Below are 7311 nucleotides of genomic sequence, written 5' to 3'. Positions count from 1 at the left end.
CATCGATCAGCTGCCTCCTGCACACCCCCTACTGGGGATGTGCCTGCAACCAAGGTACATGCCCTTGACCAGAATCAAACCTGGGACCCTTGCGTCCACAGGCTGACACTCTATCCACTGAGCCAAACCAGTCAGGCAAAATGTGGCAGTTTTAAATCCAAGCTACTGGAGGCCTGGGAACACGCAGGGGGGCCTGCACCCTCCTCTCCCCGCCCGCCTTTTCTCCAGCCTCATATGCCTATACATCATTTTCCAAAGTCTTTGTGACTTAAAAGCTTTGGAGCATTGCTGAGTTAAATAACAAATATCTAGATATTCTAAAAGAGCATGAAATTCCAAAACATTACTGCTAGACAAGTTTTAAGTTCACCTGATTATAGCTTTTGTTACAGAAACTCTATAAAGTACATTTAGAACAGTTGATGTAATGTCTAGTGCTTTGTTGAAGGTGTGTTTCTTGAAGTGAGTGTGTTTCAAGTGTGTTCATAAATGTCAATCTAAGAAATGCTGGTTTCTATGGTCTTCATGTATTTGTCTGTATGTTATGTGTAATGTTTGGATGGCACTACTAGGGTATAATGTTTTATTGGCCTACAGAAATTGAATACTTACATAAATTCAATACAATCCTATGGTCTAGACCAGCCGTGGGCAAACTACAGCCCGTGGGCCGGATCCGGCTCATTTTAAATTAATAAAACTAAAAAAAAAAAAAAAAAAAAAGACCGTACCCTTTTATGTAATGATGTTTACTTTGAATTTATATTAGTTCACACAAACACCCCATCCATGCTTTTGTTCCGGCCCTCCGGTCCAGTTTAAGAACCCATTGTGGCCCTCGAGTCAAAAAGTTTGCCCACCCCTAGTCTAGACAAAATATTTAATATCAAAACTGGTTTAAGTTTAATTAACAGCCTTTAAAATTGTTACCATTAAGCTATATACCTTTTGTGGATGAAAAGGAGCCACATGCTAACCTGACTAACTCAAGGAAGGCCTGCATGGTGGCCTTGCAAATTCATAGACCTAAAGAAACCACAAAGGATGGTCTGAAGTTAAAACCTTTTCATTAAAAAGCAGTTTATAATGGGTATTCATGCCCTAGGCCAGTATCTTCCCTGACAAAGATCAACTTCGATCTTTACTGAGCTTGTTGTCTTTTTGCATCTAAGATAAAGTAAATCAACTTCGATCTTTACTGAGCTTGTCTTTTTGCATCTAAGATAACGTAACTGTGAAATGTCAGGGTAACTTGTAACTTCCCTTTTTCTGACCGTGAAGGGCACAACAAATGTTGCCAGGGCACAGATCACAAATTCCCTCAGTGTTATTGTTGTTTTTATCTTATTGTTGACTGTTAATTATGCCCACCTTTGTAAAAGAAGCACATGTCTAGCATTTAACTTTGTATTCAATTCCAGAGGTTCCATCTCCCCTTTACTTTCTCCAACCTCCCTAATCTATACCAACACATTTCATGTAATCCACTTACATCTCCTCCTTTGATGGTAATTTTTAAAAATAGGTGAAAAATCACCTTTCTCTGGAGCATTATCTCAATGTGTTGAGATTCTGCTTCCCAGCAATTGATGATAGTTTGACTCAAATAAACGCACAAAAATTTTTTAAGGTTTGAATGTTTCTTTTGTTAACATTTTGTTCTGCCTAGATTTACAAAAGATTTAAAATCTAATATGTTGGTTAAGTATATATGACAACCTTTCCAAAGTTTAAATTTCAAAAGACTTTTTCAACAGAGAAACAACTTTGAGCTATTCCACGGGCCCTGGAATACCTTAAGGATTCATTCTCTCTCCTAAATTTTTAAACTAATTAGGCCCATTTAATATGCTTGAAAAATTACATGGGAAGTTTTGCCAAATAATAATACATATATATTTTTGTTAATATGAATATTCTAGAAATTTCAGTCTCCTCTAGGAAGGAACTTGCAAAGATTCAGAGTCAAGTTCAAAAGGAAATTTTCAGTAATAATAGGTTTCTTGTCAGTGACACTGGACAAGCCTAGAGTAATGTTTCCCTATGGGAAGCATCTGGCAGTAGTACTTCAGATGTTTGTAATCCACACATTGGGGCATTTATGTTTTATGGTCAAGTCTATAATACTGTCACTCAAGTTTGTCATTTACAGACCATCATTATTTTGCTCTGATGCATTTACAAATACATTAGTTAAGTCTTTGGAAAGATTCATAACAAGGATTCTGACTTACTCTAAATTATAGGTTTCTAAGTAGGTCAGGCCATCTCTTTAAAATATAAGAAAGCTTGTTTTCATTCCCTAGAACAATTTGATAAATTAGACCTTCATAAGCAATATGGAAGCTTTTATATTTTTCTCCCTATCTTATCCCTCCAGAACTTGGTAATTCTTAATGAGTAAGTCATGGCAATAAGTTTCTTTGCATGAATTCAATAAAACCAATTATGGTTTTATTAACCAAGACTTTGACTGGAATGTTATGTCTGAGAGAGACATGCTTAGACTCTGGGCATCACCAGAAAGCATTCTCAAAACGGATTGAAGCCAATCAAAAGTCACTTACAAGAAATGGCCTGGTACCTTGTTTGATCCCGTGGTTCATGGCAGTCTTTCCAGGTAAGGAACAAGGGTTGCTTTCCTGAGAGATGGCAAGGAAGGAACCTCAAAATATCATTGGGAACCTCAAAAAACTTGAGGGATTCACCCCATTTTACAGGTATTGCAGGCAAACTTGGTGGCAAGTAGGTGGCTCATCATCTTTGCCCCTAGAGGCTAATTAAGGCTCAATCTTGAGATTCCAGGAAAGCAAGTTTTTGAAAGCCTATATAATCAATTGCTATTCTTGTGCTCATGCAAACAATCAGGCCATATTGAAACTAAAGTAAATACAGTAAATAAATTGGTCTTAATTGGCTATTTAATAAAAATGAGGGTGATTTTGGAGGGGGGGGATGTGTTTCAATAGATTCCATATACACAGTTGCAATGTAGGACTCTAGTTCAGTTCATTATCTTCAAAGTTTTATTTTTCACCCATGAGCTGAACTAAACTAGATTCTGAATTTTTTCCTAGTTTTCATAAATATTTGGCTACAATCCTCCAAACTAATGACTCTTTCCTTTCACCACACCATTTGCCATAATTCTTATTGTTCTAGCTTTCCCCAATAATACTAAAATTTATAAAACAGTTTGTCTCCACCAGGTTACAAGCCCTACTTGTACTCAGGAGATACCACCCATATATACCATCACAACCTCCTTTTATGCCCAGGCCTCATCTTCCCTCTGACAGAGAGCAAGGATTTTTGGCTCTAAAGGAAAATATCTCCACCTTCCAGCAGAAAGTGTCTATAGAAGAGAACTGATGCCCCGTTTTCTCTGAAAGAATTCAGGACCAAAAATCTTTATGGGGGGAAATGTTAGACAGGCCCCCAGAATGTTAGACCCTCAGAGCAAGGACGATGGGCCAGATGCAGAAACTCATCTGGGCAGAAAGCTCCAGATGCCTAGCAAGGGACAAAACTGGGAAAACAAGATCCTTGCTCCCAAGGTAAACAATCCTCCCCTTTCATATCACTGGTCAGGCAGTTTAGACCCCCTGACATTTTCTTGCCTAAAGATAACATCTAGGCCTTAGTTGTATTTCAGCTGCAGGCCCAGGAAAGCAGCAAAACTAGATAGATGACTCTGTGACTGCCTCAGGACCTGAACCACTCCTCAGGTTTCCTCAGTCTTGGGTATCATAAACTCAACCCAGCATCTTAATCAAACACTGACTGTAATTAATTGTTTGGCATGTACTAGGGATTTTTTTCCCCCTACTTCCCTTCTTAGCAGGAGACAGAGCTCTACTCAAAACATGGACGATCAATATGGACAGGACCCTGGGGCGTGTTTGTCACCACTCCACCTACTCTGAAGCTGGCAGGGGTAAAGCCCAGAATCCATCACACCAAAGTGAAGAGGGCGCAGAGGGGAAGAATGGGTGACTGAACCCAGGAAACACCTCAAGAAGGGACCGATGTAGAATGGTCCTTTCCATCTTGCCTAGTAGGACTTGGAACACCTATTGCTAATATACAGAATTATTCTCATTCTATTCATTTTGGGAAGAAACTCACATACAGGGACCTTTATGCTTTGGGACCCACTGTAGGAATGTTTTCTGTTAGGGTTGCTATAGGAGCTCCCTGTGGAGAATGTTGGACTTTTACTAGATGTTCTAGTTATTGTTTTTCAGTCTCTAGTAGCTACAATATGAATTGTTCTGATAATTTCACCCCTCCTTACAGCAATGGACATACTAAGCTGCCAGCTGGTTGGTTTCTGATATGTGGGGTAACTTTATTTACATATCTCTCCGCCACCTCCCTCCTGCCAAAAGCACCAGGGGGCCTTGTTCCTTGGGATGACTGACTGAGGATAGAAACCTTTGCCCCAGTTAAGAACAATTATTAACAAATAGAAAAAGGAAGTAAATGTTAGGCCTGTAGGACGATACAATTCTTAACAGCCATTTGTAAGCTTCCCGCCACAGGAGAACAAAAGACCAGGAAAAAGGTGGTGGACACCAGGAGTCAGACTATACAAGGAATGGAAACTGTCCTGAAGGCACCTGATCACACACCTGCATTCCATCTGTATTCCAAGCCCACCAGCTCAGCCTTCAGACACACTGACAACAAGTTTCCCACCAGTGACTTCATGTAAGGATGAAACCTCAGCTCCTGGGTGCTGCCATCATCCACCCAATGTCCCTGTGGCTGGATAGCCTGTCCCCCTTTGGGTATCCTATCCCTATCCCCTTCCCTTAAGTAAATTCCATTTTCTTTATTCACCGTCTGAGATGGCTATTTAGCCTACCCACATGCACCATCCGCCAGGTTCATCTTTCATTTAGTACCATACTTTTATTTTATCTTTATTGTTGAAAATATTACAGATATCCCCCTTTTTCTCCCATTGACCCCCTTCCCCCTGCCCCCCACCAGGTCTTCACCACACTATTGTCTGTATCCATGGTATGCACATGCATATAAGTTCCACATGCCCTTGACCGGAATCGAACCTGGGACCCTTCAGTCCGCAGGCCAACACTCTATCCACTGAGCCAAACCGGTTAGGGTTATTATTTAATTTTTGAAATATATATTTTTATTGATTTTAGAGAGGAAGGGAGAGAGAGAGAGATAGAAACATCAGTGGTGACAGAAAAAATCAATGATCAACTGCCTCCTGCATCCTCCCCCACCGCCACCCCCCCTACCTGGGATTGAGCCTGAAACCTGGGCATGTGACCTTGTCTGGAATCGAACCCAGGACCTTTCAGTCCACAGGCCAATGCTCTATCCACTGAGCCAAACCAGCTAGAGCTGCATATAAGTTCTTATGACAAAGAATCATATAACTGAAATGCCTTTGGTATTGTTAACAAAGGGAAAGGTTCTGAGAGCTGCACAAACTGAAGTATTAAAGACTGACAAAAGCAAAATTCCAATGTAAAGCAACTGAGTCATCCAGTGTGAGCTTTTTTAAATATCACATATTATCTGTCTTGAAATGAAGTATATATAAATCAGAGTTTTAAAGTCTTTCAGAATAAGATCACTTTTTATGATTCTTCAAGTGTTTTGACTATAAAATACCTCTACATTTAAGATAGATAGAGAGTAAACTGATAAACAAAAACAGACCCAGAGACATAGAAACAATGGGCAGAATGTCAAACCTCAGAGGGAAGTAAGAAAAGGGTGGGGGAGGGATAAGAGATCAACCGAAGGACTTGTATGCATGCATAACCAAGGAACACAGACAGTAGCGGGGGAGGATGTGTGCTGGGGGATGGGAGTGGCTGGGGAGAAGTCAATGGGGGAAAAAGGAGACATATGTAATACTTTCACCAATAAAGAATTTTAAATAAAAAAATAGAGAATTTCTTTATTTTATTCTAAATACTGAGTTGACTGCAGTAACTAAAAAGATAAGTAAAATTTGAAACTAAAATTCAACTATGATAGGAAAAGTAGATTCCAGAATCAAATACTAATTATAGGAAAAGAGTCAGTAGCAAGAAGGAATAAGAAAAAGGATAAATAAAAATAAGAGAAATAGAATAAGAATATATATGCATATATATGTATATAACAATGTGTCTCTATATACTAGGCAATCAATGATTTGCAAAACAAAACTTTTGGAGAAAATGGAAATCAAAAGTCAGAAGGTGAATCATAGCTGATTTAAGAGAGGGGAGAAAATGACATAAAAATTCACCATTAGTTCAGAATGAATATATTAAAAGCAAAGATATATAGAATGTGGAATATTTAGAAGAAGAAAGGTGCACATGTAGAAAAAAGAAATGATATATAAGTTGGGAAGGAAAAAAGGGAAATAGAAGATAATGACCCTGCAATCATCATGTATAATAAGCAAAATAAACCAGGCTCAATTCATCAAGTGGGTCTAGGGCAGCAGTTCTCATATTGTTTTTGTGATTAATCACTATCCTTTAATTATGTTCAATTTGTAACAATGAAAATACATCCTGCATATCAGATATTTACATTACGATTCATAACAGTAGCAAAATTACAGTTATGAAGTAGCAACAAAAATAATTTTATGGTTGGGAGTCACCACAACATGAGAAACTGTATTAAAGGGTCGCAGCATTAGGAAGGTTGAGGGTTTCTTACCAGAAAGCTGAGACAGTAGCTGAAGGCTTTAGCACGGAACTGGAGCCCTCCACCTTCTGTCTGTTGGGTCCTCACCCTTAAGAGAGTCATGAAGTATTTTTAGGAAATTTGCTGAGCTCTTCCTCTTTCTTTTCTCTTTTCCTTTATGTTGATAAACTCCACATTTTTGACGACTATTTTTACAGGAAGTGTTTCAAAATGAGTCATTTCTAAATGTTATCAGATAAGAAAAGTAATAAACAGAAGTGGGAGAGCACACTTCTCAGAAATTTTCTGCAGGACACAGCATTGTTAGGTAGAAAACACCCTGTTCATAAGCTACTCACTTTCTAAATGTTTGCTTTTGTTTTGTTTTAGAAATGCACCAAAATGACTCTATGGTATGTGAGGGTGAAGGTTGGGAATGGTTGGGAGGAATGACCTGCACAAAACCATGTAATGAATCTCGAATAACATTTTTTATATTTTTATTTTTTTATTAAATCTTTATTGTTCAGATTATTACATTTGTCCCTCTTTTTCCCCCCCATAACTCCCCTCCTCCCAGTTCCCACCCACCCTCTGCCCTCACTCCCCACCCACTGTCCTCATCCATAGGTGCATGAT

General features: G+C 38.9%; 1 protein-coding gene across 1 annotated transcript in view; it reads right to left on the bottom strand.

Annotated features, from left to right (window-relative positions):
• C3AR1 (complement component 3a receptor 1) overlaps positions 1-6854 on the bottom strand; it is a 17356-nt gene extending 10502 nt beyond the window's left edge. The window contains exon 1 of the mRNA XM_006764751.2: positions 6706-6854. The gene's annotated coding sequence lies outside the window, so the exon portion shown is untranslated. The remainder of the gene's footprint in view (positions 1-6705) is intronic.
• Between the last annotated feature and the right edge of the window lie 457 nt (positions 6855-7311).

This window comes from Myotis davidii, unplaced genomic scaffold (genome assembly GCF_000327345.1).
Source record: "Myotis davidii unplaced genomic scaffold, ASM32734v1 scaffold1721, whole genome shotgun sequence".
Lineage (NCBI taxonomy): Eukaryota > Metazoa > Chordata > Mammalia > Chiroptera > Vespertilionidae > Myotis > Myotis davidii.
Note: the sequence above shows the minus strand (reverse complement) of the source record. Positions and strands in the feature narration are given on the sequence as shown.